Raw genomic sequence first — 27,003 nt, 5'->3', positions numbered from 1 at the left:
AACATACTATGTAATAGAAAAGTTACCCATGGCACTAGAGTAGAAGGTGTCACGATATGTTTCTAGTATTGTAAAAGGCTTGAGCAGGTTTTGCCACCACAGCAGTTGAGCACCTCATCAATATTTTCAACATCAGATAATTGGGATTCTTCCAAACACTGGAAAAAATCCAATAGAGAGAGAATCTGACTTAAATGTATTACTGGATTATACAGATGGAGTTACAGCACTCTTTTAGCACGCAACATAAAGTATCACTGTAGTGAAAGACTTAATGTGCATTTGTGTTTCAATTATTTAAATCATTTAAAGAATGAAATGCACTGGTCTATGATACATATCTGGTCTAGTTTTCACCTGACCTATCATTAGGAATAAATAATAACTAAACATGTAGCTTTGACACTAAGCTGTGGTGCTACACTTAGTGTGTCTGAGGATGGGAGACTCCTCAGTTAGTGAAACAATTGCATGTGGACTGAACAAATCCATTTGGCACATTTCACTGCTGGAAGAGCAAGACTACTGTCATTAGAGATGCTTAGGATTTAGCTAAATGTATTCTGGCAGCTCTGCCAGCTATCTGAGTTTGAAGGAGGTTGAAAAACAGAATGAACACCCCCAAATGATGCTGAGATAACACTGGTAGGAATCAAGATTAATTTCTTGTTTTCCTACTGATAGCTAGCAGAAAAGAAATTGTGTATTATATCTTAAATGGAGATCCATGTCTTGTGAATAAATAGCATGTTCAAGATCTTCAGTTTTTATGTACCTATTTGGCCAGCTCTGAGCCTGCTGTAATTTCAAACACTTGTAGCTATTATTAGCAGAGAACAGAGCCTAAGACTATAATAGATGCACCACAGATGGCAAGGCAGGCAGAGCAAACTTGCAGTGGGTCATATCCATATGATGGCTATAGGAACTTTCATCATCAGTGCTGCTATGTGTCCTTCATGCTCAATTCTTTTCTAGATAGAGATGATGGTTCTCCCTGTTTCAAAATGATGTTGATGTTTAAACTAGAAAGTATCAATAAGAGTATTCCATTCCACAGGAGTTACACTTTGGATTTTTCTAGGAATTTCTGATCAGAGAATGTAGGAATTTGCATAATCTATCTGTAGTGTGAATGTTCTAGAGCATTATGGTAGGAACATGAGACTAGGGATGGAAAGATACGTCCACATAGGTTAATTAATGGACTTTTTGTTACTTCTGTAAAAACCAGCTTGCACATTCAAATACCTGACCCAATTTTTCAGAAATTTTTTTCAATAGTAGGCATGCTGTTATGTTCTTCATAGCAGATGGAAAATTGCAGCCATACTTAAAGATTTTTTTCTGGAAACTAAGATTTTCCAATTTTTATAACTGCCAATCCTTTTTTTAATCTTTTGCAAAAATGATTCTTTAAATCTTTTAAGCAGTAGCAGTAGGATAATATCCTGTGAAATATTAGTCATTAAAGGATATCTTTCTAGAATAATCAAGGAGATAAAGAGGAAATTACAAAAGCTTATGGCTGGACTTCTAAGAGTTCCTTGTTTTCTAAATTTCCAGAACCTACCTGAATATTTCCTAGTAATATAGGATTTGCTGAGATCTCTCTTAGGATATTGAAAATACATTTTTGTATGCATTCTTTCCTCTCTTTACAGTCACATATCACCTCATTCATGATTAACATTAATCAGTCTATTCAGGCTTAAAGGTCATTTCTTTTGAAGTTCTGCATGCTGATCTGAAGGAAAGTATTATGGTTTTCCTTTATATATATGTGAACAATGGTGAAGCAAGATATCCACTACAGATAAAAATAACAGTCCATTAATAACAGTAACACAGAGCACTTATATGAGGCCTACTATCAGCAAAGCAATTTGCAAACAATATCCAATTAATCTTCTCCAGTTACTCAGTGTAATCCATTCATTACCTAATGGATCCCAAACCTTTATTGCAACAGCTAAGTTTCTAACTATATGTCTGAGAGTACCTTTTGCAGCTGAAATTCTCATTTTACTGACAAGTTATTCTGTCTGAGCAGAAACACATTCTGGACAATTTCTTGAACCTAGGGTCTGTAAAGTTCTCAGTGATTTCAACTCCTGGAGCAACAGGTGAAGGATCTGACTGATAATTGCTCTTTCATAACAGCTAAATTAATAATTATGAAAGGGAAACTCCCAAGTGAAACTTAGGGGTACTTCAAGGAAAAAGAGTTTTAAACGCATAATTGTACTATACTTTCAAAAACCCTATAAAATGGTATCCAGGATAGGTTTTCCCTATGAGTTAGTACCAGAAGATTTTTTTTAAAGTCAGTAGAAGCCTGATTTTAAAATATACTGCCATGTTACCATGATTCCAGGGTATCTTCCACTTTATGATCTGACCTAAGCAGCTTTATAATGAACGTGCTCTAGAGCAAGCCAAAGGTAAATATCATCAGAAACATCTTGGTAAATCCTCAGGCCTTTGCAGCATTCTTCTGTCCTTCAGACCAGCAAGTCTTTTCCAGCATTGTCTTCTTATCAGAAGTTCAGAACATGGAGTGATGTCTTCACTTCCTAACTTAAACCTCCTGAGCTGGGAGCTGTTTTCCAATGTTTATTCTTGGAGAAAAACAGATGGTATATGAGTATTCAGCCAGGATTCAGTTGCCAAAGGAGAGATACCTAGGGTCCATGGGGATGCCATCTATTCTGTCTGTCTCTCCAGGGCCAAAGGACAGGCTGGACATCTCCTGCACCTTCCTACTGCAGCAGATGGAGCCCACATGTCCCCAGCCTTTAGAAGGCATCTCTTATTCTTTGAGGAAGTGAGTGCCTTCTGTCCTGTCCCTCTGGGTTGTACATCTGGTGAACCACTTGTGCACCCAAGAGACAGAGGAATGCCTGCTTGGGTGCACAAGTGTGCCCAGTCATGAAACTCAACGTTTCAAACACATTTTCTGACACTTCAGAAAAAGCAGCTGATCTCCTTATTAGGCATCGATCACAGATGCATATGCATCATCCTAATTTTAATTTTAAAAATTATTTCTCTAATATTTGGACAACAACTTTACCTCTTTGCCTGTGAAATCTTTTCTTTTTATTTATTTATTACTGCTAATTTTTTTTTTTTATCCCATAAGTAAGTATAATTCAATTAAGTTTCCAAATTGGGGGAACACGTTATAATATAGCATCCCTCCATGCAGCAAGCTCATCTTTTTTTCTATCACACAATTCCTTCCAATGATTTCAGCCCCCTTAACCCTCTTGTCAAGGCATTCTCTCAGTGCTGCAAGAAAAAAACATCCAACTCAAAGGGTTCTTCATTTTCCTGCAAAGTAATTCCTTTAGCTGGAGCTTTATATAGGAAGAGGGCTATGTATTCCTTAGGTACATTCCTTAGCTTGTGCTCATTACCACATGAACTAAGCCTTGGCATCTCAGAATTCTTGACATTCTTTGTACAGATCAACAAATCATTTAAAATTGAGCACCTAGCAGCTGAAAGGTCATGTCTCATTGTGTTCAGTAGTTTTGGACTAAGAGTGCAGAAAAAACTCTCAGAAGCTGTTTTCCACTCTTCTATTAATCTGTATTTCTCAGCAAAAAATTGTCTGACTTCCAAAGGACATAGTCTTAAATGGAAATCCAATTGACTCTACATTCTAAGGAAGAAAAAAATTAAGAATTATTTATATGTCATTTAGCATCTTGTTATCAAAAGAAAAGTATAAATATTTTGTGTTAATTTTCATTATTCATAGTAAGAAAGTAAATACTTTTTTAAAGCAAACAAACAAACCCCCTATATACCCTATGGATTTTCCATTAATCTGTCCCCTACTACAACCTTGTTGGCAGATTAATTCACATTTATCAAATTCCATTGGACAAATGCATCTTCTTGCTATCTATTCAATGGATTGTTTCCTGTATCATTTTGATTAGACTTTTTCATAAACCTGCTATCAGATAATTTTAAATAGGAGATTTCAAAAACTAAAAAAAATAAAACCCAGTAAGAAATCTGTTTGAATTTTATATTTCTCTATTGCTGAGAACCAAATTTCATACAGATTTCATTTTTCATATGCCTTTAAAAATAGATTTCCATTGAGAAGATGCAATATAATAACATAAGTACGATAATATAATTATTCCTGGTAGCAGGGATAAGGCTGTTGAACCCATTCCTTAAAACTTGATGGCTTACTCACATAGCAAATATTAGCAAGGCTAATTCTGTAGCCTTGAGTAAGCAATTCATCCATGTTGAATTTAATTTATATACATCCTTTGAAGTTTCTAATAGAAATTATATATTTTTTTAAAAATTGAGAAGTGTTCTGTTGAACACAAACTTCAGTCTTAGCTCAGTATAATCTTCCATCTCTATTTTCAGTTAATGTGGCATTTTATCCCTACACTCCTCATAATGTCTCCCTTTGACTGGTATAGGCACAGATTTTCCCAAACTCACTGTAAGAGCACTATAGAATATTATTCTATCCTACACATTCTAAGATTTATGGAGGTTGCTGTGAAAGGTGCAGCATTTAGTACAGAACAATAGCTACTGGATAGTTTTGCAAAGACAGCTTCACCGCTCTGTGCCTTACTCACATTCCTTATGAAATATCACACAGGTTTTCTAACAGGCACCAGTCAAAGAGGGTTTCAGCTCAGTTACCCACACAAAGCCTTCTGGAATGTTCCAGCTATTTCAGACATGCATGTAAGATGGAAGATAAAATATAAGACTTACAGGAGATCTATGCTTTTTGGAGCAATGACTCGAATCCAGGAGAAATAGGCTAAGGTCCCAAAAAACATTCAATTCTAGATGCCTGTGTTTGGTGTCTGAACTGGGACTAGATCCTTTTGAAGCAATGGACCTTAAAGATATTTTTATATTTAAGTCTCAAATAATTTTCCATCTTTTGCATATTTTCATGACATAGCACAGAGATTCAGACACGCCCCCCTGCCTCCACCAACAACAAGCTGGCTTTATTCAGAGATAAATAAGCTATCTGACTAAGCTACCTGGTCAAGGACAAAATTTTTTTCTATTCCATACTGTAGTGGTACTTACCATGGAGTTGGTGTATAACCTGATTTACAAGACCATGTTGTAGAAAAGAAATGTATTTGATAGTTTTTCAGATTACTTAGCTGCTTGCACTTTTGTATGCTCCAACCCTCTGCTTTGGTCAACAAAATAAGCTCTATGAGGCCAATATTAAGTCTCCCTTTGTTCACTCTAAGATCCTGTTAGGCCTTTTAATCATTATGTTGCTCTTAGTTTCTGCTTTGTCATACGCTGTGTTCCTCTACCATCATTTATACCCTGGAGGGCTTATTGATTCATGTACTCTTATAATTAGAATATAGTTTACAGTCTACAGGTTAACCTTTACTCTTTATATAGTCTCTATGAACAAAATTAGAAGCTGACTGTATACTATCCTGGTTATTATTTAACCTAATGACACTTTCAGCAAACATCTAATTTATAAATGTTTTCATCTATATACCCTATTTAATTATTTCTAAATTTGAATGCCTAAAAATATTTAAGCTCCTTGTTTTCATTGCTGTTTTCACACCCATCTGAATCCAATGTCACACTGCATTTGAAAGTAGCAAATAGACATGTCTACAATTGACTGTCATGTTTACCTCCTGAATTTCAGAGCTTCAAATTTATAACAATGCTGTACGGTGAGACTCTTTTACTTAGTGAAATAATTTCTACTTCCCTTCCCTTCCCCAGGTGATGCCACACAGGAATCATTTTGAAAGGACCCATGAGACACTGTGATTAGCCAAAGCACACAACCTTCAAGTTAAAAAGCTGGCCTTACATAATGAAGAGATACCTTTACACCTTCACAAACACTAAGGCAGCTTGTAAGTTCCTCAAATATTTTTCCAGAGCTGCAAATTAATTTTCTTTTTGGTCATCATTTATAAGACAATGCATAGGATTATTCCCAAAATAATATTATGGGCCACCTTTACAAAACAGAACACCTCCTGTGATGTTGATGTCATATTTTGCAAAGCTCAACTACTGCATTTTGACCAGCTCTTACTTAAAATAAAGTTTGTGTCACCAGGGGCATTCTTCAACTAGTTTTACTTTCCAGTTCCCTGCAGTGTTCTCTCATTTTACTGCTTCTCAAATACAAACATATTAGCCATTTTATTGTTGCTGGGAGTTTGACTTGCAGCTTAAGATACATTTACAGCTGGAAGTATAATAGATTTTCAGGTCTCTAAAAATATTTCTGACGCTTACATGCAATGGATGAGAATGGCTTTAATGACACTTGTAGGAATTTCTGACTTGGGATTCCACAGAGCTCAGTCACTGAAACAATAAAGAGTTTTCAAAAGCTGTTAAAAACTCTGGCAGTTTCAGTCATTCAGGAACCTTATCAAACTAATGGAGAATTCTTTCAAAGCGTTTTATGATGATTCTACTTATTATGTTCATTTATTGGTTTTGCTAACTAAGAGGGAAAAAAAGATGTTTCCTTGCTCTTTTTTGCATTAGTTTAATACTTTAATGAGGCTGTTCTATAAAGACAAAGAAGTATTTCAGAGTTCATCAAAATTATTTACATGCATCTTCAAAAAGGTACATTTTTTAAAAATTGAATTGAAAAAGAAAGAAACAGTGGCACTTTAGATATAAAGTGCTGTCAAACAACAAAAAAAAACCTCCCCATCCTGGTTGAAAACATCCTTTAAAGTATCTCAATATTTGGCAGTTTCCTTGCTTCTTTCTCCTTTAATATTTTCAAGATTTTCTTTCCATGTTGCTGTGTGTAGTCTAGTATTGAGGCCAAAAGTGTCTTCCCATTTAAATCAAAGACTGAATCTCTTTGTCAATTTAGAAATGAGATATTTGAGATCTCAGATCCATGTAACTGGAGCTTTTTAAATAAAGAAATAAGGTTAGTTAAATCCTCTAAAATGCTTTAAAAGTGTAGCACTAAAGTTTATCTTAATAAAATACATAGGGTAAGGGAATCAGGGAACCACTGTGTCCTGAGCTTTGGATTTTGATTGTGTTGCAACTGTGGCTCAGAGATGGATCTCACAATTGTGAAAGAGATCATATACATTGAGAGAATAACACAGCATGTGATCTAAAGGTATAACATGATAAGATTAGTTGCCATTCACCAATGCGACAATCTATTTTTAATTGAACACTTAGATTAGGAAATGCAATTTGTTTGGCTTTATGTACTTCTTGACAGAATGTGGCTGTCTTATCCAAAAGATTTAATTGTTTTTGTTAGTCTGTCTTTATATGCCTGATGTAATTTTCAATCAGAAAAAGAATAAGGCTAAAACATGGTAAGATTTTTACCGTAAAATGCACACTTAGGAACACCTTTTTTCAATTCTTAACACTGGATAAATAAAATGTGCAGTGCACATAACAATATTGAACACCTATATGCATTAAGTCATAATTAACTCCAGCACAAAATGCTTCACACATATTGTATCTTTGTGTGCAGTACATAACTGTATATATGTATAAAATATTTATATGCTGTAGTCATATACAGGAAAAACAAAACTCTGTTGCCTCATGGAATTAGTCTGATGAGAAGTGTTGAAAACCATATTCTTGCTGGTAGTCATTGCTTCACAAACAAAAACAAAGATGCAGAAGGCAAATTCAATTTCATCTAGCAATATCTTAACAAGCTATCACCTTTCATGTATTTGCTGCTGAAAATTGAATATTTTTGTGAAAGATGATCCAGGATGCTCTGAGAAGAAGCTGTTCTACAAAATATGGCCAAGCATCTTCTAGAATTCTGTTGCAGGGGAAAAAACCTTGTGTTGCCTAAGGTTGGAGGATTTCAAAATGGTGTGCATGCATTGTAGTCACAAAAAAAAGAATGTAATGTTATATAAAATACCTGCTTATGTGTGTATTGCAAATCTGAAATGTATGTTATTAATTCTCAGCTCTGTTGCCAATAGAAACTGTCCCTAACACCTATTTAAAACTGAAGTACACAATTATTAACAGAAATAGTCTATAGTCAGAATGCAACTCAAAACTGATTTGTGTGCAAAAAGAGAGTTGTTTTTCTTCAAAAGTACATTCTTAAATAAGAGAGAGTTGGAAATAAAAGGCAAACTGCACCTTGAAGTGAAAGAACAGGAGCAGATGTCCTTTAGCTGTGTGTTTTATTGATTTATAAACACTCAGTCAGGCTACCTCATCTCTGCAGAGTAATTTAGATATGGGAAAATATCTGTGAAATATATTGATTGCATTATTGATTGAAAAGCCAATTGCTGTTGCACTCCTGTTTTACCATTTAAGTCCTGACACATTTTGACATATGAGCCAGCTGCGACTACTGCCTCGATACTGCAATGAGATAATGTGAAAGCTGTCATAACCACTTCTGTGTCAGCCACAAGGATTTACAGTGCACTAGTGCTGCTATTTAGCTTGTTCCTTAACCACCTGAATAATTAAGGTTTGTTAAAGCTTTTGCTGTTGCACATTTGGTTTATATATGTGCTGTTTTTATGTTTCCTTTCACACTGGATTGATACATCATGAACAAAAGAAATGTAGAAACCAGGCTCTTATTATTCAAAGCTTATACACGTGGGGATGATTGTTTCTGCTCAAATATTTCTCTCCACTCCGCAAGGAATTTGGATTTTACAACATTTCGCAGGGGAATTCTCACTTGTTTCCAGATCAGTTTACACTCAGCAGCAATAAATCAAGGGAGGACAGGAAAAAATCCTCTACAGCCTATTAACAACTCTGTCATTTATTTTGAAATCTGAAACTGTGGAAAATACAATGAAAGCACAAACATACAGCAATTTATTTGGCATTTTTCATATTTTAAAAGTACTTTTATATTTATTTATCCATTGTTGAAATTTAAATGATACCAAAAGGATTTTTTGAGCCCAGATACAAAATACAAGCCTTCTCATAAAAGGCATCCTTGAAGAACAAAAGAAAATTTTCCTTTACTAGCTCCACATTTTATCATGGCAAGTGAACTATACAGTTTTATACCTTCTTTCCTACTCTTATTTGTGAAATAAGAAGGCATTTTCATAGTAGCTTTAACTCATTTCTTTTGCTATAATCAATACAGACTTTTATTTTTCCTAAGGAGACTGATTATATTGCTAGAATCATAGAATCAGAACACCCTGAGTTGGAAGGGGCCCATGAAGATCATCGAAGTCCACCTCCAGATCATTCAGGCCATCTCTTGCTCATTTTTAGTTTTTTATTTCATGATCTTTTGACCAGATCCAGCCCTCCAGGTACAATCCATGTGGAACTTCTGTGCCTTGACAGAACAGCATAGATTTAAATGTATTCTGCACACGTTCTAGGTTGTGCCTGTCTACATCTAACAACAGGAATGGACTCTTGCTTGCATATTTTTCATCATGAAACCTGTATTTCTACCCAAGGTACCAGATGAACTCTAGGCATTCTCTGGACCTCGTGTTTGGAGGGCCTCCTTGTGAGAGAGTGGAATGTAAATGGTTAATGACTCAAGCCAATCTGCCATTTGAAATGCAGGGGGTGCTTTGCAAGGCACAGCCCAGGTGCAGAGAGGGTGTGCACACAACATTTTGTTTAGTGACAAGCTGGGGTTTGAGCCAGATAAAGGGAAGAGGCCAATCATGCCAGTGTGCTCTTTTACAGAAATGGCTCAGGTGAAAAATTCTCCACTACCCAGGGAAGTACCAGAACATTCACACATAGGCCAAAGGGTTTTCATCCCTTCTGATGGAACAAAACTGGCTCAGCTATGCTGAGGTGAGAGGCAGCTGTTATTTCTTATAAGGCATCATAAACCATCAAAGATCCCCAAAGTTCCTCCAGACTCATTTCAGGGGCCTCCCACCAAGAGGACTGCATGTGATGCACAGTGTTGCAACAGACAGAAAAACTTCCTGCCAAGGAGAGGTATGTGGGCATTCCTACCTGAACCTGAGTATATATTAACCCATTGAAATTTGTGTTTCCCAGGCTTCTCCCACCCTTTCACAGATCAAGATAGACCAAGTGATCCACAAATCAATTGGACCAATTCCAATCAATTGGACCACAATCAGTTGCAACAATCAAGATCCACTGGTGGTGATAACATTCTACTCTTATCCTTTCTATTTCTTTCTTTCTGTTCCTTATACATTTTCTTAAATGCTATGTGTTATTTTATTGCTTTTATATTGCCATATTTCTATAGATAATAATCAAAACAGCTACATACCTGCTTTCCATTGCAACCAAAATTTCAAAATAAACCTTACACATACACACACACACATATATATAAATCCCACTGATCATTGCATCATTTCACTCTAACCTGCCTGAGATGTTCTATTAACAAGAATCTCAGTTACCTTCAGAGCCAGGTCATAAACTTCCTTCCCTCCTCTTTCTGCATGAAGTGTATTTCTTGGTATCTAAAAATAAAGTATAACCAATGCACACTTTTTCTTCTCTAAATGAAATGTGAAATGCACCATACATTTGCTTATTTCACTTAAATAATCAGATGAAAATTACTTACAGTACCAGGATTGTATTGATTAGTTAGCAGGTGGAAATAGCACATGATACTGCAAAGCAAGTTTTTCCTGCTTTCCTTTGGAATTAGTCTTGATCATTGGATTATGTGATGGCTGCCCTATATATTTCATACTGCAGAACACAAACATAGAAAAATTATTTTTAAAAATTTCAAAAAATATTTAGAAGTATTGTATAATTTTTTAAATCAAATACTGATAATTATCATGTGGGAAAAAATACAACATATATACTAGCAATACTTAAATTTCCACTCATTGCAATTTGATTTTATAATTTAAAATGTAATTCCAGCTTAGAATTATATTTGGCAAAAATAGGAAAACTAAAAAATATACTGGGTTTCTCTTCCTTTGTTTTTAAATTTTATGTAAGCAGTGACATGTATGGAGATATAAAGGAAGAGTTATCAATGTTGTCTACTCAAATCACTGTTCCCGCTTTCTGATCTTTTTCTTGATATTTTATGGCTGAGCATGATGCCATATGGTCTGGAATATCTCTTTGGTCAGTTGGGATGTGCTCTCTTGCCTGCAACTTCTCCCAACTTTTTTGCATCCCCAAATTCTTCACTTTGGGTGAATGTTGAGGAGAGAGAATGCCTTGATTAGATGCAAGTTTTGTTCAGCAACTGCCAAAAAATTTGTGTAAGGAACAGTTTTGGCCACAAATTCAAAGCACAGCACCGTTCTGGCTGCTATGAAGAAAATCTACCCCTGAAAGACACTGTGTATCCAATAATATTATTTTCCATGTGCCGGCAGAAAAGATATACTAGGATTTCTCTTCTAGTGCAATAATGGAAAGGGAAGAAAGGTACAACATCTGTAAGATGAATTTCTGAGATCATAGTAGTTTACTTGTCAAGTATAACAAAGGAAGCCTTGGAGGAAGTTTTACTGGAATCAATTGCAACATGATGAAGCCATGGGTGCTTGGAGCCAAATAGATACTAGGATCCCAAATGCTGCCAGGTTAAGGCAAGGGATAAGTCATGGTAAATCATATTAGCTAATATGGAACAGAAAAGAAAATATTGTGCTTCATTGAAGATTTCTGCTCAAAAGACCATTCTGAGTGTCCTGGTGCTTCAAGCAGCATTAGCTCTTCCTTCCCTCTGAAAAGGAATGAATTTCTTCATGAGAGACACCTCTAGAAAGAAAATTAGATCTTATGTGGACTGAGCCATCTTTCTGGAGGCTACTTTTTCAATTTCCATTTGTCCTTTTAACAATATAAACAATCTAGTCAAGCTCTTTTACTCTGTTAGTCTCCTAATTTAGGTGGGCACGCATGTCCACAACTGCTAGATCCTTCTGTCATTGAGAACTGGATGAAGAACACTGAGAACAAGAAAACTCTTCTGACAAGCTGAATTCATGTATGAACATGGAATCAATTGTACTTCAGAGGTGTATTTCTAAGGCACACAGCCTCTTGGGATGACACAACCTACACACTGTTTCTTGCTGAAGGCTGTGCCTAGAGGCACAATCAAGTCCTGAGGGACTGAACATAATCTAAATTACAACAATCATATTGTGGCCTGATTCCCACCACCTTTACACCAGCTTTACAGCTTCCTATGGATTAGATTATGAAAAAAAACATCAGTCTTTTAGATAAAAATATTTTATTTAGGTAACAGCAAAGATACGTTACTCTTCGCCTCTGCAGAATTATTGGTTGAGCAATAAAAGATTATGACATTTCTTTAATAAATTTTTTTAAAGTCTGGAATACTGCAAAACATGCAAGAAAATCTTCATTCTACTTCCAGGTGAGCTAAGCTGACAAACACAGGATTTCTAGGAATATACCCCCCATAACCCTGTAGCATATAATATAGGGTACTAAATAACTGAGAATATATATGCCAAAATAATATTGGCAGATAATATCAATTTTTTTAGGTGTCTTAAAGAATAGAAGGGTAGGATGAAATACCTCTTCCTATGTGCCTTTTAGAGTTTGTACACAGACTAACAGAGCTGTACATGTCTAAACAAATATGGGACCACCCTGGAGGCATACTATGGCATTCTATTTCTGACAAAGAATAAGCTTCTCTTGTGGGCAGCCATAAAAAGATGAGATTTCTTACTTTTCACAACTTAAATTGCACATGTATCTCTTGCTATGCTCCTTTTTCTCCCAAATACAAAGCACTTCCTTTGTTTTAGGAGAACAATATAAAGAGTGAAAGAGGACAGTGTCATCCTACACCAAAGAATAACCATGCTGTTTGGAAAACTAGTAATAGCTGGAGGAGATGGAAGACAACAAATGGGAAAACAATTTATTGCAGAAGTTGCAGTCTTTCAACCTCTTCCTCTCATGCTGGAATTAGAAAACATCCATTCTTTATAAATGTCTATCAAAAGTTATTAAAATAGGATCTCAGCTATAAGGACTGGAATAGTCTGTACAGAAAAGTGATGAAGGCCCCACATCATCAGCTGCTTTAAACCAAATGATCATCAATCTGATTGATTTATCAACCAATCAAAATTAATCAGAATACTCAGTACATGAAAATCACACTTTCTATTTGGTCTCTATAGTCTAAATTTGGTCTCCTATGGACGAAGCAGTGTCAAATTCCTTCAGTATTGATCTTAAATGAAAACTGATTTATTTTCATTTTAAAGGTTGAGAAAAGGTAATAAACTAGATATACCACTGGGTTTTTCAGGAAGAGATTATTTTATTTCACACCACCAAAATTTTGTAAATTTTAGTATACTTGTTACTTGCTTATTGTCATTATTTTGCTGTTTTTTCTGGTCATATTTAATTCTGGACTGAAATCACTGGAGATATTTTAATTTACCTGCACTGAACCTTGAAGTGGGAGTCACAATGAGCTTGGTATTTTATTAAGAACCTGAACCCTTAAAATAATTCTGAACATTAGATCCCTTCTTTGGGAGTGTTACTACCTGACAAAAAAAATTAAACCAGAGACAACACAGAACAATGAAGCCATGTTTTTTACAGAAGGCATGGTTTCGTTCAGAAATTCTGAACTCAGTGGAGTAACAAATGAAGAGCACCTTTTTTTGAATTTTTGTCTGAGTTTAAATGTGCAATAACTTTGACTCTCTTGGTAGCCCCTTAGTCTTCTTCCTTGAAGATCCTATCTGATTCCCTCAAATGGACATGAAGTGCTAAATTTGCACTTCACAATTTGTACAGAATACCCTAAATTTTAACAAATCACTTGCTCGCCGTTCTCACATGAGACAAGATTAACAAATGAAGAGAACTTACTCAAAAAGAACTCACTCAAAAAGAACTCTCCAGCAGGAGAAATTGGAGCTGCATTTCAAAAGTAAATATTTTAAAAAGTGAAGCACTGGACCAGTTTCCAACAGGTTACAGGGTATTCCCATCCCGTGTGTTCTTTAAAACAGAGGTGTGTATTTGTTGAAGGGAAAGGGTGTGTGTGTGTGTACGTGTGTGTGTGCGTGTCTTGTTTTGTTTTTCAAAATGACAAAGGCTCAACAACGGACTTATGAGGTTGAGGCAACAATCACCTGTGGAAATTCATTTTCTGAATTAGGCAGAAGGCTTATCTAGTGGCCAGGAGAAGTTGAAGTTCTTTGACGAAGCAGTTATTTTACATCCAAAAGTTGTCACAAAGTTTCTACTCAACCACACTTTTGTAAAGTACAGAATTGTCCAACAGCTTTCCTGAAAGCCAGAAGACACACGTTTTATGAAAAGTTATTTAGATCAAATACTTTTAGCTTACAACAATGGATCATTCCCTAAAAGTGCATGATGTGTAAAAATGCTTATGCTAACACTCCTATCTTGATTACATGAATGATTATTGTCTTCTGTTATCCATTAAATACTGAAAATCATTATCATTTCTTTTGCAAAGCACAGTGTAATTCTACATTATTTAAATGATAAGTATACTCAGTCACATTGAGAAAAAGCTCAAAACAAAATATTTAGTAAGGAAATATAATGTACTTTAAAAATCAAATTATTGTTTCAAATATAAGGCACTCATTTAAATTGCTATGTTATTGTTTTTCACTCAAATAACATATTACCAATGGTTTAGTTGTCACCCTATATTTGCTGCTAGACAAATCAGTAACTGACTACAGCACATATCCAAGGCAAGGAATCTTATTCGGTAGTAGTGTTGCTTCACCACAAATCCCCTGAGAATGGACAAGATGATTTGGGATGCATCTCCAAAAAGCACAACCAAGAGTCTGGGATGTAATCAGAATCTTCAGTGATATGATGCTCCTCATGTAGTAGGGGAGCTAAAATTAAAGGTTAAATAACCGAAGCAATCACAAACTATTTAAATGAAGAAAATATGGATGATAATATTTCAATAAATATTGCAGAGTATGCATTTCTTTTTATTTTTTTTTCCCAGCAATTACATTTCTATGAAAATTATAAGTATGCTCCAGAGTTTGTAAGGAAGGCTTGAAAATGCCATTGATGAACGTTTTGAGTTTAAGTTATGTGCTGTTCTGTGTTTACAATGGAAATGTACTTCCATATTAAAGGAATCACATAGATATATAAAAAGAACAACATTACAAATGTGGTTTTTTCATGCTTTGAACAGAAACCATTTCTAAATAGATCACATCAGTGCTCAAATGAAAATCACCAATGCAATATCAAGTTTTAGCTTGTACATCATATAATGAACTATAATTATACATATACCAAGCATGACTTGGTTATGAAAATGCAGAGAAAGTTAACTTAATAGATGCAGTTTTCTGTACCTGAGTAAATTTATTGACATTTGTAATCCAGTCTTGAAAAGAAAATTCTTTCAAATGCTTTCTGCTACTTTTGAAGTTTGGTATTGTTAAGTTCTGAAACTGGTAAAACATAAAAGACTTGTTCTCATCCAATTTAGTTTATTGTTATTCCAATAACATTCCAACAACATTCATTAGCACACACAGACATTCTTAATAGGAACAAAAAACCCCTGATCCCATGGCATTCCATCTCAAAAAAAAAAAAAAAACAAAGGCCCATAGAGTTGATAAAAATATGTATTATTGAAATCCATTTAGAGCTCACTTACATTTTTATTTACAGAATTATGTGAAGTTAAATACCTGCCCATATTAATATGATTGCAGCATTGGTGTTACATAATATTCTTCACTGTATGCCTAAACTGAGCAAATGGTATCTAGGTTACAATGAAAGCATTAGAAACAATATGACAAAAGTTACAAGGAATGGTCTTTCTGAAGTATTTCCAACTGAGTTTTATTCTCCTGTGATAGTCAGTGTCAGAAAATGGTCTTTGTTGGCTTGCCTTCCTTTTACAGAATCTAATATTTAAATCATGGATCAATGAAAATTTTAAAAGGTTCTGTCTTTATCAAAAAATAATTAGAAGTAGCACAAATGTAGTCAAAATACACAAATAACCTGAACTATTTATAAGTGTTTCACTCAAAAATAAAAATGCTAAAGTCCTTTATATTTGAAAACCTTCATTTGAAAAGATTAGGATTTTGTTTCACTAAGCTCCTAATAAGGAAATAAAACCAGAATAATCAAATTTCTTGGTCTTATGACTCTCACTTATGTTTATGTTTTAAACAACCCCTTTTAGCAGTACTTTCCTAGGATTCCCTTTTTCTCCTTTTCCTTTTTTTTTTTTTTCAGTTGAGTTAATTTTCTTGATCCTCCTTTTCATGGAAATGACTTAAAATCAAAATGTTATTTTCTTATTTGTTTCTGGTTCTTCCTATATCATTTTACTTCCTTTTTCAGATGTTTTTAATCTGTCTGCAAGGTGAGGTATCCTTCAAATTTCCACTAAATTTGTGAGAAATTAATGCTAATTTACACAATGGCTGTAGTAAACTCTCAAGTCTCCTTGATGGTGTACCTATACTTTAGAAGAATACTTCTTTTCCCTTTTGTCAAATATTTTCATTGTCCTCCAAGAATATATATATTTTCTTTTAGCCAGATTTCTGTTGCACAGATTCTCTGTTCTCTGAAGTTAGTTCACTCATATTTATTCTTAATGAACCCCTGAGCAGAAAATGTCATCAAGTTATCCTTGTTTCAGTGACTACTCTCCCTTTCCCAATGCTGTTCTCACTTATGTATGCTTATATTCAGTTTGGGTTTTGCATATGTAATACAGAGGGGAAATTTTACATATATTAGTCATACCAATGCATACAATTTACAATAGCAATGCTGCTCACATATACATATAAGTCTATTCAGAAATAGGATCATAGGATCTGTCCATACAGAGAGTTTTGTTCCATGGGAAACTGCATCAATTCTCAGCACACACAGTATTCAGCAGTAATTTTCATAATAACACTTTTAATCATGCAAATTAAATCTTTCTCTTCAACAAAGTCACCCATAACTCATGGCGTGTATATCCAAAAAAAAGGAGCAAGCATGGTGTTCCCAGTTTCTGGCAAATTCACATCCTCATTTATGGTCCACTAGTCTCATTTTGGGGACAAGCCCTTAGAAAATTGAGTGTTAGAGCTCCAGATGAATGTTAGACATGAAATAATGAAAAGGCAATCCAAACTGTTTTGGAATTCAGCAATGATCTGTAATGTGTTGAAAATTAATAGATAAGAATTTGACATGAATCAGATTTTGTAGCAATATTATGAAGAAGCAATAATAATAAATTTGGACAATGAGAATGTAAATGTTTTAGCTTAATCTTTTCATTTGAAAACACATCCCTCAAAATTCACTTGAAAGTGAAGCAGACTTGACCAACTTCCACATGAGATTGTTTTTTCAGTGACGATGAGAGGCCATTTAACTAGGGAATTCAATATACCCTAGAGGCCATTAATTTCTGAACATTGCATAAAACCATTATGAACTGTGCAAAAGTAACTGTTATTGGTAATTATTAGAGAAATTTATTTTCCTAAATGGAAATGGGTAAATTAGTACATTTAAGTACACAGGTATTTTATTAAAGACATGGGTGAATATGTTTTTTATTTTCAAACTCATTTTCCTCTTTGTTTTTGTCTTTTATTTTTCATTTGGTAAAAAATAAGTTGATTGACCTCTAGTGTTATCTTTGCTAACTTATGAGGTACACTTCATAAACTTCACATAAACACTATGTAAGGAAGCTTAATGAAGAAGGAGGGAATATATGGAAGAATAATATGCACTTTAATAAATCATGCATCCTTGTGCTATTTAAATGTTTCTTCAAGGTTGATTGAAACTTTAACCTCAGTCTCAATAAAGAAGAAAAGCTTCAAATTTGCCAGACCTTGAATTTTTACAACAGTACGTTGAATTATGCAGTGATCAGTCAATTATTCATCTCTCCCAGATCGAGATGGCTGTGCTTTGAAAAGCATGCAAAAATGGGGCTACAGAATGTGATGCTGTGTCAACACATTTCACTCAGGATTGCTTACAAGACAAATTTTTGTTTCAACATTGATTCTAGTTTTCTTGATGTTTGCTTCTAATAAGGTACCTGTTACAAATCAATTTGGGTTTGCATGCTTTACTTTCTGATGCAGGATGATACACTGCCAAAATGACATTACTCTGTTTTCCATAGTTTTCTACAACTATTTCAGAAAAGACAACTATGCACTGAGGGAATCTAAGCACAGACCCCTTTGGAAAAGTTGTTTGCAGTTGATGGAAAAAGGAACTTGCCAAGAACTGACAAATTTGGTGGCCTTCTAAAACAGGGTTTACAGTGTTGGAGGATAAGAGAAAAGCAACTGATGGCATCTACCTTGCTTTGTGCAAAGTATTTGATGCTGAACCACACAACATCTTGTCTCTAAAGCAGAGAGACTTGAATTTGAAGATGGATGACTCACTGGATAAGAAATGGGCTGAATGGTCACACTCAGAGTTGTAGTCAACAGCTCAACACCCAAGTGGAGACCAGTGAGAGTGATGTTCAGTGGCAGGACCAGCACTGTTTAATATCTCTGTCAGTAGCACAGGCAGTAGGATCAGGTGCACCCTTAGCAAGTTTGCTGGTGACACCAAACTCTGTTGTGCTGTCGACACTCTGGAGGGCAGAGATCCTATCAGAGGAACCTTGACAGGCATGAGGGGTAGGCTTGTATGAACCTCATGTCTGAAGTTCAGTATGGCCAGGTGCAAGGTACTGCATCTGAGTAGGAGCAATCCCAAGCACAGATGCAGCTTGGACAGAGACTAGAATGAGAACAGCCCTGAGGAGAAGGATGTGGGGACCTTCTTGGGGGTGTCCATTGATGAGAAGCTTGGTAAGAGTCATCAGTGTGAGCTCACAGCCCAGAGAGCCAAGTGTGTCCTGGACTGCACCAAAAGAAGTATGGCCAGCAGGCTGAGAACGTCTACCCTGCTCTCATGAGACCCCAACATGAGTACTGCATCCACCTCTGGGGGCTCCAACCTAATGTGAGAAGACATGAATAAGTTAGAGCAACTCCAGATGAGGGCTAGAAGAATCTCAGCAGGATGAAGAATCAGTTCTACAAGGAAAGGCTGAGACAGTTGGTGTTGTTCAGCCTGGAGACAAGAAGCATCCTTCCAGCAGACTTTCAGTACCTAAAGGTGGTCTACAAGAAGGCTGGAGAGAGACTTTTTACAAGGGTGTGTAGTGATAGGACAAGGGGAAATGGCTTTAAACCGAAAGAGGGTAGGTTCATATTAGGCATTAGGAAGAAATTCTTTAGTGTGATGGTGGAGATACACTAGAACTGATTGCCCAGAGAAGTTGTGTATGCCCCATCCATGGAAATGTTCAAGGTCAGGTTGAATGAGAGTTTGAGCATCCTCAGCTTGTTCCTCTTTATAGCAGAGGGAACTAAGATCCCTTCCAACCCAAAACATTCTCTGATTTTATGATTCTATAACTCCTTTACTCCTGTGGTAAACACAGAAAGTGCAAATGCTTCCATATTAAACTGTTGATTGAAGGGACCAATCTCTTCCATCAGTAATAGCTGGCCCAATAAGGTGGCTGGTCAGTTAGCACACACAGTCTGTATTTTCTAGGAAAAAAAGGAAAGGCAAAATATGCCATATTCAAGATAGTATTCAAATAAAAGCAACAAATATGCCAAATAAGCAAAATCCTCTATTGTTATTTTGAGTAACAAGAGGAATCATAAACTAAACCTTTAAAAAATAAGTTAAAATTTGATTAACTTGCTTAAATACAGGACTCTAGTGTGAGGTAAAATATCCTTGGTGTTTTCCTTCATACCAGGTATTTTCTTTACTTTCAGCTGCCACTGCAGAAGTACACAGGTCTCCTGTGGTTTTCCTGTTGTATAAGCCAGCCTTTTGCTGAGATCTCAGAAATATTTGAACATCCAGAACAACATCAGAAATATCTGTTCAGCCAAGTGTTTTTACAAAATCTGTGGACTCCACTACATACAAAAGACCCAGCCACAAGGAAATGCATGTAAGCCATAGGCATTGCATTACTATGGCCTGAGACTCTGATTTTCAGTCTTGCAAAGAGAGGCATGAACATTTCGTTTGCTTTTACATTAGCTTTAGGCTTAGTTACAACATCAAAAAAAATCAACTGTATCATAACAAGCAAAAATTTAAATATTCGATTGCCTGAGAAATTAGTAATTACAGTTGTGTTGTCTGCAACAAAGGAGTAAGGGTTGGTAGAAATGTTTTATTTCCTGACTCTCCTAATGACATCTTCTGAAAAGTTGACCTTCTCTAGTAGTAAGAAGAAAACATCTTACTATTCCTCATGCATAAGAGTGATCAAATACCTTGATATGAATTTGCATAGACTTGACTTGAAGGATATTACGCTTAGCATTACTTCCAAGATCATCCAGGTGCTGCTAGTGTTGACAGCTGGGTGTTTCCCCATGGGGTCTATTAGGGCCAGGAGCAAGGCAGCCAGGGGACAGCAGAACAGCCACAGGCACTGGGCACTGGGCACCTCAGTGGGATGGGAGTGAGCCAAGGCTGAGCTGGGATGTGGGTGCTGTGTAGGGCCAGCGCAGCAGGGCCCATGGCCAGGGAGGGCAGGGGTGTGGGGAGCTGGAGAGCAGCCCTGCTGGGGCATTGCTGGGGCAGGCAGCCCTGGAGGGCTGGAGTAGGTCCCTGGGACATGAGCAGCAGGTTGGGAACACTGGAGGGGCTGGGCAGGGACAGCCAGGGCTAGTAGTGCCCTCAGGGCTCTAATGATTATTCTGATGATTTCTGGAATCAGTACCTAGCTTTCCTAACCTCCTGATGTAGTGGGGATATTACCTAGCTTTAGTACAATGATTTAACTTTCTATTTGAGTCTTCCTAATTCTGTTGTAGCTGTGTGAATTCAGAGCAGGTGATGTACCCAGTCTCTTCAGGACTATTTTTCTTAGTTTTTTCTTGTTTACTTGTACTTTTACATGCTATTAGTGTTACTATTGTTATCATTTCAATTTTGTTGTTGCTGCTAGCTTAATTACTTTCACAGGCACTGCAAGTTCCAGTGCACTAAGGACTGTCCATTGAAAGTGCTTTTACTGTCTCTGTGTACTTGTACTAAAAACAAAGCCACAGCATGGATGCAGAAGGAGAAACACTTGGAAACACAAACCAACACTTCCTAAGCATCTCAGTCATCCACTGGACAACACAGTTCCAAGCTTTTGACAGAAATTAGAGAAATGAAAAATGTCCAGCAGAAATTTGTGAGAGAACCATAAACAGACTTTACAGGTAAAGCAGACTTTATAGCAATTTCCTTCCAAGTGTGAGAGGTGGCTGGGAGAAAATAAAGAAACATTTGTAGAAAAATTTTCAAAAGGGATCAATAGACAATGGGTTGCTCATAGGAAGGGGTAGACTTTTTGTTTTAATTCTAGTGACTTAGGTTAACACCTGAATAGAGTCAAGTTTGGACAGAAGGAATTGGATTTGTCTAATTTAATTTGGGCATCCAGAGGCATAACCACTCTACAAGATAGATGCTCTCTACCAGTGAGAAAATCACTGGATATCTTAACACAGAAAAGAGTCCTGCCCTTGAAGAGTCTGCTTTTTCCCCCCACTGACTAATTTAGTTGTTATGTCACATGCTGCAGATATCAAAAACTTGGTCAGAGGAACCCTATGCAAAGAAAGCCTGGAGCGAAACAGAGAAATTTTGATTCTATTTAACCTTCCAAGTATGTTTCTAGGAGATTTCTCAGGATCATGGAGCTGGGGAACAAAAAGGAGGCAAAGCCACCCTCAGAGCCCTAAAAGAAATTTTAGGTGAAATGATGGGTACCTCAAGGGTACATCTACGGAATAATTGGGGCAGTCATTTCTGCAAGTCTGAGAGGACTTCACAATATCTGTTAGTACCTGCAACTCACCCAGCAGTATTAATTTGGGGCAAAACCTCATGACTATTCCTTGAATATTCCTAGTTAGATCTTTTGAACAATTCACTCAGAAAGAAAAAAAAAAGAACAAACAGACAAACACAAACAACCCACAAAACACCAGGCTTCAACAACTCAAGGAAGAAGAACCAGGACGAATTTAAGCTTTGATCTTCCAAAAACTAATTGAAGGAGAGAGGAGAAAACTAAAAGCATGAAAGGAGGAAATGTGACTATTTCCACTGAAGTCAGTAGTAGGAATTATGCATACAAGTTAAAAAAAGACCATAAATGTCAATCACCAGGTTATCTATGGATTCATCGATCTGGGCACATCCCTTGAGGTTTTATCCTTAAAATTTCATAGGTCTGTGGCCCTGGATCATAAACTTTATCTAGTAATCATAACTTTTTTAATCAAGTCTATATGGTTTGCAACATTGGAGTACCTGGTACATGAAATTTAACAAAAATTAAAAATACAAACATTGTTTATTCCTCTAAATTCTTTTGGGGAGACATGCTTCATATTTCTTTGAAAAAAATGTATACTGACAGTATTTTGGAGCAAGTGTTCTTCACTGCTCAAAACATGCTCATCCTTCTTTAGAGCATATCTACTACTGTCAAAGAAAGTTTCAGTTTCAGCTTTAAAAATCCTGTCTGTACCAAAGTCCTATTAACTCATGAAGCATTAGACTTCTTGGTCCATAACCTATAGATTCAATTTATGTCACCACTTAGCCCATCAAGCAGGATTTGGTTTCTTTTTTTTGGGGCATGCAAAGTGTGCCAGTCCAGGAGTTTGTTTAACAGGTCCTTGTGCTGTCTAATGGGCTAAGAGAATGATCATCATTGTTAAGTGCACAGGAGAGTGAGCTGCATGATACACACTGTTAGTCTCATACACTCTCTGATGACAGTTTATGGTTCACCAGCTTGGTTAAACAGCACATCAGCAGCAGTGATGGGCGATCAATCTCATCCCCTATAGAATTGCTCCCAAAAGTGTCATAATTGAGAAATAAATCCAGGAAATGCAATCACAAGGAATCATCAGATCTTTTGTTTAAGTTCAGAACTAAAAGGAAAGGAGATGGGGTATTGTAATTGCTTTTATTTGTTCTATTTATGTGTGCCAGTTATGGAAAAGTGGCATTATTTAAGTTCATACTGTAACTGTTTTCATGTGAGGCATAATACAGGTGCATCATATAAAGTTACTAGACATTTCCAAATGCTTTCAACTACGCCTTCATTTTTTTTCATCCTCAGTGAATTATGGGCTTCACTTTTTGCTTACAGGCACAGGATCCAGTTGTGCAATTGTTTAGGGTGTTGAAAATTGCATTACTCTGCATAACTGACATGACAGTCTACCTAGAAAAACAATGTAAACCAGGGTGGCAAAACCTGGGCTAGAGTAAGGCCAGATGTGAATACAGACTGGGAGAGGGGTGACTGGAGTGCAGCCCTACAGAAAAGGATCTAGGGGTGCTGGTGATGGCAAGATCTATAGGAGCCAGCAGTGTGCCCTGGCAGCCAGCAGGGCAAAATGCATCACAGGGTGCAGCAAACACAGTGTAAGCAGCCAGTCAAAAAGGGGATTGTCCTGCTGTGTTCGGTGATTGTGCAGTCTCATCTCAGTCCTGCCTGCAGTTCTGGGCCTCACCATTTAAGAAAGGATGGAAGCTATTCAAGTGCATCCAGAGGAGGGCAACAGAAGTGGGGAAAGTGCTGGAAGGAATGCCCAGTGAAGAGTGGCTGAGGACTTTGGGCTTGACTAGTTTGGAGAAAAGGAAGCTGAGGCACACTTACATTGCCCTGTACAGCTTTCTGAGGAGAAGTGGAGAGGGAGGTGCTGAGCTCTTCTGCCTGGGAACCAACAATAAGATACGGAAATATTCCAAAGCTGCACTAGGAAAGGATCAGACTAGATAGGAGGAAACATGTCTTAGTAGAGAGAGCAGTCAAAAAACACTTCCTAGAGATGCAGCTTATGCTCCACCCTGTCAGACTTTAAAAGATATTTGGATAATGACCTTAATAAAGTGTTTTAAATTTTTATCACCTCTGAAGTGCCGGGCAGTTGGATTAGATGATCATAGACATCTTCCACCTGAGGTATTCCTTCCCTTCCCTTCTCCTCCCTTCCCTTCCCCTCCCTTCCCTTCCCTTCCCTTCCCCTCCCTTCCCTTCCCTTCCCTTCCCTTCCCTTCCCTTCCCTTCCCTTCCCTTCCCTTCCCTTCCCTTCCCTTCCCTTCCCTTCCCTTCCCTTCCCTTCCCTTCCCTTCCCTTCCCTTCCCTTCCCTTCCCTTCCCTTCCCTTCCCTTCCCTTCCCTTCCCTTCCCTTCCCTTCCCTTCCCTTCCCTTCCCTTCCCTTCCCTTCCCTTCCCTTCCCAAAAACCCCAAACCCAAACCACAATTAATGTGAATAGATATATTTTGTCTAAACTTTATCCTGGCACTGTCAGAGCCACTATTGGCAGTCATTAAAGCTAAGAACTTTTAATGGCATTTTAATAAATCATTCCTCAATATTATATCCTGCTTACTCATTCTAATCATGTTCAGAAAGATGTTTAAATCATTGTCTCCTTGAAATCAAGGGAAATTACCTTATGAAGAATTTTGTTGTTTTTAGTTTTGGTTTTGGCGGGATTTTTTTGTCTTTTTTTAATTCTCTTTTTATTTCTTTCAAGTACAGCTACACTTTAAATATCCAGACATTCAGAAGTCATTCAGTTTAGCCATATTACATGAAGGTCTATATTGTCACTCAGTGTTGGGCATTACATAGTATGAAATATGTTGTCCCTTTTGAGCACTGCTTAAATTAGAAGGTATTCCCATACTCCTATTGAGCACCAGTCATCAAGTCCTTTTAAGCTTTCCAGCACCTGAAAAGAACATTTACAGTCCATGCAGAGGCATGTCATGGGGGCCTTGGTGGAGCATCCATGCAGAAAGAAGCTCAGAGAAAAGACAGGATATTAGCATATGGCAACAGAACACTGCACATGCCAGAGAAGAACTTTTCTAGCTTTAAGAATGGACTGTCTGGTGGTATTTTGTGCATTGAACACAATGTGGATAAAACATATTTGAAAGATCTCCCATCATATCAGACACTCATAGACTGAGAAGTAGGCAATTTTGCAAGACAGTGTGTGATTTTGCTGAAACCTCCATGGCCTGCAGAAAGGAAGAATTGTCATTTGGAGGTGTATATTTATTGCCTAGCAGTGAAACACTCCAAATATTACAGTTATTTTTATATATTTAAGTTATATATACATATATGCATTTTCTAACAGAACAGTAATTAATACCCAGTCATTTGAAAGAATGATAAGAAACCGAGGTAGCAAGCTTCAAGAAAGTTCAGATTATTTCAGCTCACAAAAACAAAAAAAAAGTGTTACAATAAAATCAAGTGTTCAGGATAGAAAACTACTCATAATATATGTCATTTTACAAGCATCTATTTCCTTGAAAAGTTGGAAACTTGGAGCAATGTTGAGTATGAGGATTTCTAGTTTGAAGTACCACATCTGATGGTTTAGCTTTTATAAAGATCATTTTAAAGATCATTTTTTCATTATATTATTTTATGCTCTTTCTACCTGACTCAGAGATGAAAAGCAGCTACCAATTAAACATATGCTTTGTGAAAAAGAATGGCAAAATATTTTCTATCCTAACAATTCTAGATTCCTGGCATTAAGCAAAACTTCTCCATAATATCTACTATGAAAAAATGGTCAACACTCTTCTCACCACACACCAACACTTCTCAGAAGTTTCTGTAGAAAAAAAATTGCTATATATGCCATTGCTTAGCAATTGCAATTGAATGGTAATCTTTTAATGGCATTCTGTGTTACAGAGAGCTGTAAAATACAGTAATGTCATGCACAGTGATTGATTTAAACATGGCTTTTTGGATTTGACCTGCACCATTTTTCACCTGTCTTATTTTGAATCATATATAATTATTAGTAAATCTTTCAGCAAATGACTATGTATATAGGTAGATACATTTCTTCACTCCTTTCCAAATGTCACCATTCTATTATTATTGTTGTAACACTTCAAGTCATCAAACTTTAGATCTTCAGTCAAATGGATCACCATCAGTTTTTATGCTGTCCAAATTAAAAAGATGAGGTAAGAACTACAACAAAATTATAATGAAGAAAATGGAATTGTCAACATTCACAAAATGTGCCAATATAAGAAAAGGCTTCAACTTGTTTTTGAGGCTATTAGATTACTATCAGAGTACAGTAGAAACTAAATATTATTATGTTTTCCAGTCAATGGAAAGGGATGAAGATTTTGATTTCACTTTTGTTTTGCTTTTACAATTATACCTGAACCTTTTCAATAAGAAGGCAATGATGCAACTTTGTCAGAATAGCTCTGTCGTGTAACAATGTATATAAATTACACATGGACACTGGAATATGTTTCCACACACACCTTGAGAAACCTTTTTGTTTAATTCTTAGATATAGTTAGCAATTTCTGTTCAACATCAGCCCACTTTGGAGATATATAGAAAGCCTCTAGAGAAAATTATTTTGATTCATTTTTGCTGTTAGTCCGTCCACATATCTTTCAAAAAACTAAAATTCAAATCCCTAATATCCTAGCCTATAAGGAGATGATGATTTGTTTGGCTTTTTTGGTGACAATTTAAGGCGCTCAGTTTTAATAAAAATAATCTCTCATCAATGTTGTTCACAGGAAGGAATGGAGAAAAATTGCAACATTTTTTTTTACAAGTTTTTGGTTTCCCTGAAGATAACACCTCCTAATTTAAAAGGAACTGTGTTGTTTCTGGACCTAGTCCTCTTCAGAAAAGTGAGAAGATTATGAAGATCACAGCTCCGATCTAAAACCACTTTGGAGCAACTCCAGTAAAAAATTAAAGAATAGAATGTAATATTATGATCAAAAATATACAAGTGATTTTTAAA

Source organism: Fringilla coelebs (assembly GCF_963513975.1).
Source record: "Fringilla coelebs genome assembly, chromosome: 2".
Classification (NCBI taxonomy): Eukaryota; Metazoa; Chordata; class Aves; order Passeriformes; family Fringillidae; genus Fringilla; species Fringilla coelebs.
The sequence above is the reverse complement of the archived record's forward strand: the minus strand, read 5'-3'. Positions refer to the sequence as shown.